This window comes from Paroedura picta, chromosome 8 (genome assembly GCF_049243985.1).
Source record: "Paroedura picta isolate Pp20150507F chromosome 8, Ppicta_v3.0, whole genome shotgun sequence".
Classification (NCBI taxonomy): Eukaryota; Metazoa; Chordata; class Lepidosauria; order Squamata; family Gekkonidae; genus Paroedura; species Paroedura picta.
Window position 1 is genome coordinate 63,448,286 of NC_135376.1, and position 12,304 is coordinate 63,460,589.

Below are 12,304 nucleotides of genomic sequence, written 5' to 3' on the forward strand. Positions count from 1 at the left end.
CTCCAGCTGAGATATTCTCCCAAAATGCGGTTGTTGGCTGGTAGGCCAAAATTTTTAAGCTGACAAGAGAGAAATACAAGTTTGTATGAACATTGCAGCCCATCCATCTGCAGAATACATAATACAACAGCTGTTTAATGCAGAAGGAAATAGTACAAGAAGTCAGAAAAACTTCTTTTAGTATGTGTTTGTGTGAATCAATCCCTGCCATTGTGATTAGCAGAGGTGATTGTAGTTTGGGTTCTGTTTCACAGACAGTGTGGTTTAGATTGTCATCTGAACATTTCACCATTGTTTTCATGTTTCAGAAATTAAAGATATAGGGGACAGAAACTGTTGGAAAGGTTTGATATACTGATAAGGTGCTTTAACCGATCCTATTCCCATACTCTCCTCCGCACAGTATAAAGGCATATTTTAGTTGTAAATCACCTTGAGTAGATTCACACAAATGGTTTTGTTCCCCAGTGTCTTTATAAGTGCTATTTTTTTAGTTGTATCACAGACAACCTACATCGAATCCTTTGTGTGGAAACAGACATTCTGAGAATTTATTTATGGATTTGGATATTTATGCTCTGCTTCTCTCCAATGGGGATTCAGAGCAGCTCAAAACTAAGGTGACCAGATTGTCCCACTTTTGGGGGACATCTGGGGGTACCTGGCAAATTGTACTTATGTTGAACTTTATATATATATATATATATATATATATATATATATATATATATATATATATTAAGTTCAACATAAGTACATAAGTACAATATATATATATATATATATATATATATATATATATATATATATATATATATATATATATATATTACAATACTATTTTTGTGTTCTATGTGTTCTATGAAACTTTTTGTGGCTCCATACAGACCAAATTTTTAATCAAGAACCACCACCACCCCAGTCAAGGGTGGTCCCGCTTTACCAACGTTAAAATCTGGTCACCTTACTCAAAGCAGCATTCTGCTTTCTCCATATCATCCTTACAACAACCTTGCAATGTTGATCAGGGGGGAAGTATGTGATTGGGCCAAGGTCTTCCAGCAAGCTTCCATGACAGAGTGAGGATTTAGATTGGGACTCTGAGATCATAGTCTGACACTAACTGCTACCCCATGCTGGTTCTCCATGCCTGATTTTTAAGGACTAGAATGAATGAATAGGTCAAGAAATCCCACTAACTTCCATGTGAATTTGTTGTCAGACAAAGGGAAGTAAAGTCAGTCTGTGAAAAGAGAACTCATTATGCCAATAAAGGCTTCTGTATAAATATGAAAAGAGAAAAACAGGCTATGCAGATAAACACCTAGACTGCTATCCAGATATAGGTCCTAACAGAGAATGATTACTTCCTGCTGATTTTATAGCAAGCATTTATTTAAAATAAAATTACTAAATCCTAATATAAGAGCCAGTAAATGTTCTGTCTTTCTATATTAATTTAATCGCTGCCTCCTGGACTTTATTTCACTTGACTTTCAATTATTGTGATGAAAACCAGCCAATATCTCCCAGTATTGTAAATGTTATAGTGCAATCATACTTAGTCATTTCTTTTTTTCTGCTTTTTCAAGATGGTAGATCAATGCTGTTGGGCAGGAGGTAGAAATGAGCAAAACGTTCAGTATTGTTCTCGTTTTCCAAGAAGGTTGATTCACAGCTCAGTCCTGGACTCAGCTTAGTTACATCCTCTCAACAGTCAGAACAAAGGACCTCAGTGATGTCTCATCAAATTGACATTCCCAAGAGGTGAGGCCGAGGGGTGGAGCTATCCTTGAGTGATACCAAAAAGCCTATAACAAGATATTTCTAGTTTGTTTTTCCACTTGCACAGATCCAACTAGTCTTTTACTAATGGCTTCTGTAATTGGTTTGTTTTGTCGTGGCTGCCATGGCAAGAACTCATGAGTCACGGACAGCTGGAAGAACTAGCAAGTACAGCCCTGATCCATTACACAATCCAGCCTCCCTTTTGGATGCTCTGTTGATAGTATGCCCCATTCAGCGTCAAGCTTCAGAATAGTACTGAGCAGATTTTTTCCTGTGCCACCCCTTTATTGTTTTGGAATTTTGCTGTTTTACACAATCATCCAGTTCTTTTTTTACTCAGCTTTTCACAACCCAAAGGAGTCCCAAAGCTGCTTACAAGGACCTTTTCCCATCTTCTCCTCACAACAGAAACCCTGTGAGGTAGGTGGGGCTGAGAGAACTCTGCAAGAACAGCCCTAAGAGAACTATGACTGGCCCAGGGTCACCCAGCTGGCTGCATGTGGAAGAATGGGGAATCAAACCTCTTTCTCCAGATTAGAGGCCAGGAGTCTTAACCATTACACCAAGCTGGCTCTCAGAGAAGGAAATATCATTGAGGCAAAGTTTAGATTATACATATATAAGAACTATTGTACATTTGAGCTTTGGTCTGAATGGTTGTAAATAAAATGTTGTATACAAACACTATATATAAATCTCAGACTTGAAAAGATACCTTGGTCTATGAAAAAAAACCTCATTGCAACGTATAGGATTTCTTTGGGGCCCAGGGCTACCAACCGGTTAATATTTGCAGGGTGAAGTGCTCCTTGCGGGACATAGGCAGAGAAGCGATGCCTTAGGTATGAAATTTATTTTGATTTAATTTTATTTTTATAATGCCCCACTTGACCAAATTACCTCAGGTCCAAGATAAACAATGGTAAGTATGTGAGGCCTTACTTCACATGTTTATATATTTATCTAATTTATTTATGGTACTTATAGTCTTTGGGAACTCAGGGCAGGTTACATTTTATCATCCAAATGCAATCCCTGTATAAATGTTTAATTATAAATTAAATTTTATTTATTTAATTTAAATTAATACAGTAGCATTAAAACATTTACATTAAAATCTTTTACCTTTCTCTACCCGAAGAAGAAGAATTGGTTCTTATATGCCGCTTTTGCAACTGGTACAAAATGTGTCTGCTAGGTTCCTTATAGGAACCTTGTAGGGCCTATATCCAGCCTGTGCTGACGCAGCTGTGTTGGTTGCCAGTTGCAGCCCAGATCAGGTTCAAGGTTTTGGTTTTGACCTTTAAAGTCATTTGTGGTCTGGGACCCACATATCTGAGGGACCATTTGTTGTCCTATTGCCCCCTGCAGGGCTTTACGCTCTGTGGGTACCAATTTGTTGGTCATCCCCATACTGAGAGAAGCTTGCCTGGCCTCATCTAGGGCCAGGATCTTTTTAGTCCTGGGCCCTACCCAATAGGATGAGCTCCCAGAAGAGCTGCAAGCCCTGGGGCAGCTTTCCATTTTCCATAGGACCTGCAAGATGGAGCTCTTCCACCATCTATGGATGAGGCCAGTACTGGAGATAGATCAGATGAGTCCCACCCCCTGGAAGATACACCACTACACTGATGTGGCCAGTTGTTGTACTCCCTCTCTGCCCCGGCTTCCTGTTTCGGGGAGGGCTCATATTTTTATTTTGCCTCCATGTTATTGTGGTATTTTTCTGTAAACAGTATGGGATTTTTAATGAGTTTTCTTATTGTATTGGGCTGCTATGTAACCTGCAATGAGCCAGTTTGCCGAGAGTGGCAGGTAATATAAATTGAATAAATAATAATAATTATGAGATGTATATTTATTTATGTTTTGATATGTATGTTACCCCTCTCCAAATTGTCTTGGGGCAGCTCACATCCGTAAAAACCTGTATATGTTTAAAATTTTAAAGTACTTTAATGCCAATTCAAACATCTATCTCCAATGCCTGCAACCTAGTACTTAAATTGTCAGCCAGGCTCAGATTGGAGGATGATGGAGGTTCAGCTTTGAGGCCCCATTAGATGGTGATAGTGGACCCTGGCCATAACTAAATGCCTGGTAGAAGAGTGCCAACTTACATGCCCACCTGAACTTTGGGAGCTCCATGACGGTTTGCACTTCAGATGGCAACTCATTCCACCAGGCTGGAGCCAAGGCCACCACTCTGTGGCCGAGCATCGTCAGCAGGTTAAAGTTAACTGAACAAAGAGCCCTCCAGGGGCCCTATTTGGAGAGGCGGTCCCTCAGGTATGCAGGTCCCAAACTGCATATGGCCTTTAAGGTTAGAAGCAGGACATTAAACCTGATTCAGAACTCAATTAGCAACCAGTACAGCTGTTGGAGAATGGGTTGTATATATGTTCTCCAAGGGGTCCTCGTGCCTAGGCTATTTCAGAACTGCAGCATTATCTATATGAAGAATAGCTTGCTGAAATAAAAATGTTCTTTATTAGATTTTTGAGCAAGAAAACTGTTGCTGTACTTGAAAATTGGTGCTACATTAACATTAGCGGCTCTTAAAATTTGTTGGCATTAAACCTGCAGTGTTAGTTCCCGGTGAATGGCTTAAGACAAAAGACATTTGCTAAATAAAGCGGCACCAAGCTTTTGCAGTACAAAAGAAGAGAATGATTTTGTTTGAGTTTTAGTTTGATCACAATTCTTTCTTCTCTTAAACTAGGTTTAAAAACCCCAAACCAACAAAACACCAAATCCCTCTTCAAAACATTTTTGCCCACTGGAACCTGGCTAATAAAAAGTGGGATAATTGATAGCAGTTTGCAAAAATTCCCCTTTAGCTTTTGCAGCTGAACTTGTCTGTTTTGGCCTGAGGGACGAGGGAAACGTGAGTGGGTGTTCTTATTGTATTATTCATCTTGCACAGCACTCTGATGAAGATACCTCTGTCTTTGCAAAGCACATTCGAAACAGTCTTTATAGATTACCAAATATTTAGCAGGACAAATTGCAGCCTGTGCACACATATTTATATTGCATTTGCCAGAAAATCCTGTAGGGGGAGTTTGCTTATTACTCTTCTGAAAACCGAAAGTAACTGTACTGCTTTCAGACTGTATGCCTCTGAAGCCTTCAGGATTTTAAAAGACACCCAAAGTTCTAATAGATGCTTTAGAGGAGGGAGTGCATTCCAAAATTCCAAAATTTGGCTCAGTAGTTACAATGCAACACGGCATGTGTACATTTCATACTTGTAAACCAACCGGCAAGCTTCCAAACCAGTTTATTTATAAAATCAGAGTCCAGTAGCACCTTTAAGACCAACAAAGATTTATTCAATCTTTGTTGGTCTTAAAGGTGCTACTGGACTCTGATTTTATTGTGCTACTTCAGACCAACACGGCTACTCATTTGAATCTATCCCAGTTTATTTATGTATTGCATTTGTATACTGCCCTCCCCTGAGTCTCAGGGCAGTTTACATAGAATGTAACAGGAACAATGTATCAAACTTGGTGATGATAACAAATGAAGGCAACAGTAATAACAATAATAATAACAACAGTAAATAGAAAATATAACATTTTAAGATTTTAACACGGTAAACTGTCTAATAGGCCCATGGCTGGTCAGATTCATTGCATGGCTTCAAAGAGGGAGGTTGCTGTTTAGTTTCAACCAAATGCCTGGTAGAGGAGCTCCCTTTTGCAGGCCCTGCGGAACTGTTGATCCCACACTGGCTCCAGCCTCACTGCAGGCTTATATACAGAGTTTCCCTGGGTTCAGCATTAGGGTCAAATTGAAAGCTGAGTCACCTGCTGATGAGGTGAAGCAACCCAGCATGCTGACATCACTTCTGTGTGATGTCGGCACATCAGGACATCCTTCTTAGTCCTGACAAGTGCAGGGGAGAGTGACAGGGGGAAGAGGTCTGGGGACACAAGGACTTCACCAAAAGTGGCTCCTTGGGGGAAGATTTCTCTCCACTTTCTGAAACCCCCAAAGCAGGAAGAACAATGCCAGAGTGAGTGTTCCCCCAGTCCCCCAGGGATCTGCCATTCCTAGACTTGGGGGCAGTGCAAATTCCCTTTAGGAAGACACCGAGGAATCTGCCTCATAAAGAGAGTCAGGCTGTGACCAGAGCCCCATACTCATTCTCTGATGAAACCCATGAGGTCAATGACACACAAGTACCTATGGCACAACAGTTGTAAGGGGGCATGCTATACAATAAATAGATAAATGTAAAGATAATGAAATGGGACTTATATATTGTGATCCAGTTGAAGGACATGGACAGTTCAATAAGGGCATCTGATTGGCATGGCCTACAGTGCTAAAAAAACAGGCTGCTGGGTTTTGGCTACTGAAGAATGGGATTTAGTTTCTAAGTCACCATTGCTTTTTATCTTCTTTTTTTCCCTTCTTTTGCCAGATGGCATATTATTCTGTGACAATAATTTAAAACGATGACAGCTTGAAATTACTTCTTACTTTCTCAGTTAACCAAGGAATTCAGTCAGCCCTAGTGCTTTTCAGAGAATCCATACAGAATAAGTAGATGAGAGAATAAAGAAGAATGTTATGGTATCAGGTATTAGGGCATACTTTTGATTTTTCTGCGGCAAAATCAAGTTCCTCTTACAGGGTACAGTGATGCCTGTAGGATGAATATCACCAGCACCATCTATCTAGTGAATGTCAAAGATAGCTGAAAATGTAGACTTAACCCTATGCTTTATTTATTTATTGTATTTGTTCTGTTTATAGTTTGCCTTTCTCACTGGGAGTCAAGGCTGCTTACATTAAGTCAATACAACTGTAGTAGAATGTGTAATAGACTAGATTCGTAGCTGTTTAATAATAATAACAATGACAGCAATACTATTAAATTTTATTTTTATATAACCTGCCCTTTCTTTGGAGCTCAAAGTGGGTGACAACATAATAAGGAAATTGGTATGAGTAAGTTCCCACAACTAGGTGAAATCCAGATTGATCAATGACTTTGTAAACTGGGACAATCAACTGCCCAGCTCTGGTTCTACTCACTGTTTTCATCTGAGGGTGAGACATGATTTCATCCACCAGTAATAAAAAATGGCAAAAAGACAGGCCAGTTTTGGCATGGCTGCATACTGATTCATCACTTTACTTGATAAGTTCTACCATCTGCTCAAAAGGGTTGGATAGACACTACAAAGCAGCCTCTTTCCCACCAAGACAATATTGCTATCCTTCAATAAACTATATTAGTAACTGAACAATATTTGAGTCCAGTGACACCTTTAAGATCAACAAAGCATGTTTATACCTTGAACAGAACCTCATTGGTCTTAATGGTGCCTCTGGATTCCAACTTTGTTCTGCTGCTTCAGACCAACACAGCTACCCATCTGAATCCATATTAGCAACAGAAAGTATAGAACTGTCTGTTCTTTTTGGGCCATGCTTATCACCCTACTTTCCCCACCCCATCCACATGGCCACCCCATGGCTATGCTCATCACTCTACTTTCCCCAACCCATCCATTTGCAGAGTCAAAGCAGAATCTCTTTGGGCTTGGTACAAATGGATCTCCACAAATGATCCTGTCCATACACACAATCTCATGAGTAAAATAACAATATCATATTAATGTGCTTGCAGCCTGAGTTGCTTTTCCTTCAACCTAGAGGGACTAAGTTATCCCACTATAATGGGAAGATGTCTTGCCCCGTGTAATAATGGGTGGAATTGCCTGGGATCTTTGACCGTCACACACTGCCAGGACTCTCTAGCAAATGCCAAAATTCTATGGCAACCCTACTTCAAACCCTGGCCCAGTAAATACACCCTTTCACCTGTGCTTAGACCATGGACAGTTTTTGTTCCATTTGCCTGAATGAAATGTATTTATTTTGTATTATTATATAAATGTCAAAGGTTTGCCTTGCAATGGTTAAAACCTGTGATACAATTAGGCTGCTGGTGGAGAATCTACTAGTCAGATTGCCATCTTTAAAAAACAAGAACAACAACCCTCTCCCTGACCATTTTCTTCAACCAGTTTGATCTGCACCTGTGACTTTGTTACCATATACAAAACTTCATAGCATGAGAAGCATCTGTGAAAGGCATAGAAGTTACATGAGTGAAAAATGCAAAGTTACAGCCCTGTACCCCCATCACCACCATTGTCTGTTTCTTACCATTTGCAAACAACATTGCAATTTCCTTCATTTATCTCTATCTCACATGGTTTATTTTTTCCTTTCTAATTGCTTTTAGGCCATCTACTAACTCCTTTCTCACTATGCTTACAAATATATGAGTTACAGGGGAACAAGGCTTTAAACAAGAAAAGAGCAGGAAAGCTTTTCTTAAATAAGAGAAAGGAAATAGTAGACAATTGCTTCATTTCAAAGTCTTTGTTCAGGGAGAATTGACTAAGGGAATGGTGCATAGTATGCTCAATGGCTGATTTCCAGGAGAAGCTGCATTTGGTTCAACAGTCCCATCAATTGCTGCCGTAGCTATAAGCTTGATAAGCACTGGCATGATAATATATTGTCCCCCCCGCCCCATTTCTCCTGAAGTTGCAATGCTTCGTGCTACTAACTGCTGAGCAAAGATATTCCCTTTCCACAGATTCTGGCAAACATCCGTTCCCTATCCATCTGCTTCTGAAGATGACTTCCCTGCAATTTCCAGGCAGCACTGAGAAGGATGAAAAATGAATACTAAAACGAGAGACCATCCTCTCCCTGTTACTTAATGTGAAGTGAAAAGTTTTTGAAGAGTCCTGGGCTCATGGAGTTTCCTGTATTATCCAGTGATATAGGAAGATAGCGATAAGGAAAAGAGAAAAAGGTAATCGTAGTGAGAAATGAAATTACGTCAATGGCCATTGGTAGGGAGGCCAGTCTCCAGGGAGGGGGGGCACTTGGGATCCCCCAGAATTACAGCTCATCTCCTGACTACAGAGATCAGTTTCCCCTGGAGAAAATGGCTGCTTTGAAGGGTGGACTCTATGGCATTGTACCCCACTGAGATCCCTGTCCTTCCCAGGCTCCATCCCCAATTCTCTAGGAGTTTCCCAGCCTGCATCTAGCAACCTTACTCTACTCCCTTTCCCCACCCATGTCCAGGAAGGACCTGGAGCCAACTGTAATCATTAACCACCATGAGTTATGGCATCCCATTGTTGCACAGCAAAACACTGAAGTGGAGGCAAAACGGCCTTTGATTTAGTCACCCTCATATGGATGTTTTCTGTCTCAGTTCCAAATCCTGGCCTAAAATACTTTTACAAGTTTGTTTTAAATGTCAAGCTGTTTTTCAAAGATGCCCTGTCAGTTGATCCCAAAGCACCTTTTTCTTGCTTTTTATTTTTAAGTGGTTTTAAATATATGTGTGAATGTGTGTATTCATGTACTTTTATTATATATTCCAATTCCAATAGTCAAATGTCTCAGTTGCCAATTAGCAGGAGCAAGAATGCTATTTGAATAATAATAACTTCTATTTGTTTTGATAAATCTTTTCCCTCAGAGTACTTTTATACTTTATGTATGCTACAAGGAGCTCAGGCCACCAGAAAATTTGATGATGGGAACAAATGAACTCTTAAAAACAGCATGTGCTCAACCTAGAGGAACTGGAATTCTCATTTTTTTTAAAAATAGAGCTTTTGCCTTTATTTAAAGAATATCAGAGTTCTATGGAACACTATGTATTACAGTATTGTAGTGCTCAACATGATCTCTAATTTTGGATATTTTGATCTGGGAGCTCCTATGTGAAAACTAGAAATAGAACTGAAGAGCATCCCTGGGGATTTCACAATTTATTTTTCTTTAAACAGAGAAAAACAGCTTAGTTAAACTCTCCATGCTTCATGTAACAAGAAACCAAATACTGAAAAGTGGAAAGCCAAACAATCGGTTCACTCATGAGAACTTTCCTAATGACACTTACCATACTGAGAAATGTGGTTACTTAACCCTTGACAACCAACAGACATCCAGAGACTGAAAGCTTTCTTGAATGCTAGTTGAAACATATTAAATCTGGGAAATGCCCCCCCCAGGAAAATACTATATATATATATGAATTCCCTTTGAGCTTGTATGCATTAGGTATCTAACGGTGCAATCCTAAACAGAGTTGGTTTTATTAATTTTATTAATTCGATTTCTAGCCCATCGCTCCCAGAAGCCGGCTCACTGCAGGTTACATAAAAATTAAATCATACAATAAAACTCCTAAAATCCCATTAAAACCCCCATAACATGATTCCAGATGGTAAAAATCCTACATTTTACATGCACTTTCAGAGGCAACATGGGGGCCAGATGTTTGGAGCCAGATGTAATTGTTCCAACCCGGGGAGGGACCCATAACACTGGCTCTAGCACTGACCCTGATCATACACCTGGTGGAAGAGCTCCATTTTGCAGGCCCTCTGGAAAGCAGAAAGCTCTCTGAGGGCCCACAGCTCCTCCGGGAGCTTGTTCCATCAGATAGGGGCCAGGACCGAAAAGGCCCTGGCCCTAGTTGATGCCAGCCTCCCTAGGGCCAGGAATGGTCCATAAGTTGGAATTTGCCAGGAACTTAGGGCATGAGGCAGTCCCTCATATATGTGGGTCCCGGACCGCAAAGGGCCTTTAAGGTCAACACCAAGACCTTGAACTTGATCTAGGCTACAACTGGTAGCCAATGCAGCTGCCTCAGCACCGGCTGAATATGGGCCCTCCAAGATGTTCCAGTGAGGTCCCTAGCAGCTTGCACCAGCTGTCATTTTTAGGTCAGGGTCAAGGGCAGGCCCGAGTAGAGCGAGTTACAGAAATCAATTTTGGAAGTGACCATTGCATGGATCACTGTGACTATCTGTTCAGGGTGCTAGTAGCCAAGCCTGGCAAAGATGAAAAAATGCCTGGCTATCTAACTTCTTGACCTGAGCCTCCATAGTTAGTAAGGCATCTAAGGTTACCCCCTAATTCCTGGCTTGTGATGCGATGGACAGTTGTATCCCTGCCAGGAGGGGTAAACACACTGCCTGATACAATCCCATTTCACCCAGCCACAGGACCTCCATCTTGGGGGAGGGGGTTTGTTGAGTCTCAGGTGGTTCTCCTCAAGTCATCCAGTCATGGCTTCCAAACTTCTGGCAAATGATTTTGGAGGGGACATCCGCATGGCCATCCATAAGGAGATGGAGCTGGGTATCATCAGCGTACCAATGACACACCAGCCCATACTTCCAAACCAGTTGGGCCAGTGAACGTGTAAAGATTCTAAAAAGTGTGGGAGAGAGCACCGCACCCTGTGGAACTCCACATGGGAGCTGGCAGGGCAGTGATAGCTTACCCCCCACTGTAATCTTCTGGACCCAATCTTGGAGGAAGGAGCATATCCAGCACAAGGCTGTGCCCCATATTTACAATAGTAAATGGAAGCATGTTCAACCCTAGCAGTAATTCTTTTAAAAAGCATAATGATCCGTTATGTCTCTTTATCAAACTAGCTACACACACACAGACAATCAAAGGAAGCATATGCCCCAGGGAAGTGCATATCATAAATAGTTTTGTGCTTTACTTTGGCAGACCAAGAAAATGTAAATTAAGTTAAATAAAGCTAAAGACCACAGAGTAGCTGTTGGTGGGAACACAGGCCAGATGAGGTTAGCAACAGATAATATTCCTGGTTAAGTATGTCTTGAGAAACCTCAGATACAGTTTTGTTGATGAAGCACTATTTCAGTTCAGAACCATTCTGCCGATTGTTTTTTCTGTGTCCTAGTGGTAAACATTATCCCACTTCCAGTTCTACTCTTTCTCATAATCTGATCCTGGAAATTCTTAGAGAATTCAGAATACTGTCCTTTTCCTTATATGTTGCACCTTCATTACTGCAACGATATGCAGATGGTAGATAATCAAGAAGTCCATATGCTGTGCCTTAATTTTGTGTAATGTAGATTTCCTTTGCATCACACATATTGAACATTGCTTCTTAAAGAAACATCGATGACTTCGGCAACAGAACCAAAAAACACAAAGCACCACCAGTGAATGTACTGAACAGCACTCTTCCCTGGAATTCTCCCAATATCACTGCTTAATGATCAAAACTGAGCATCCTAATCTAATTGTTTGTGAGTATCTGATAACATTTTGCCACAAAAATGTTTGCTTGTATGTATCTTATCAAAGGAATGTTTGAGTCTCAGATTAGCCATTGCTTGGCTAAAGATTTATGTAATCAGCTTAATTCATTAAAAAAATACAAATGCCTATTACTGCTTAATTTGTATAATTGATATTGACTGTGCAATTAAAAATTAACAGGGCCTGTTAAAATCATAAGGTCAAGCAAACGTTCAAATATTTATATGTTGGTTGGCTTATCTTTTGTTCTGAGATGCCATTATGCAGCCCAGACCTTTTGGGTTTGCCGAACAGAAAAAGGTCACAAGTGAAATGAGATGAATATTCTCCGTTCATTCCCGGGCAGACATGTACACAGCAA

General features: G+C 40.5%; 1 long non-coding RNA gene across 1 annotated transcript; it reads left to right on the forward strand.

The window, feature by feature from the left end:
* Positions 1–1,650: 1,650 nt before the first annotated feature.
* Positions 1,651–11,870, forward strand: LOC143842766 (uncharacterized). Its single transcript, XR_013233347.1, has 3 exons — positions 1,651–1,767; positions 8,420–8,641; positions 11,795–11,870. It is a non-coding gene; the product is annotated as an uncharacterized LOC143842766 (long non-coding RNA).
* The last annotated feature ends 434 nt before the right edge of the window (positions 11,871–12,304 follow it).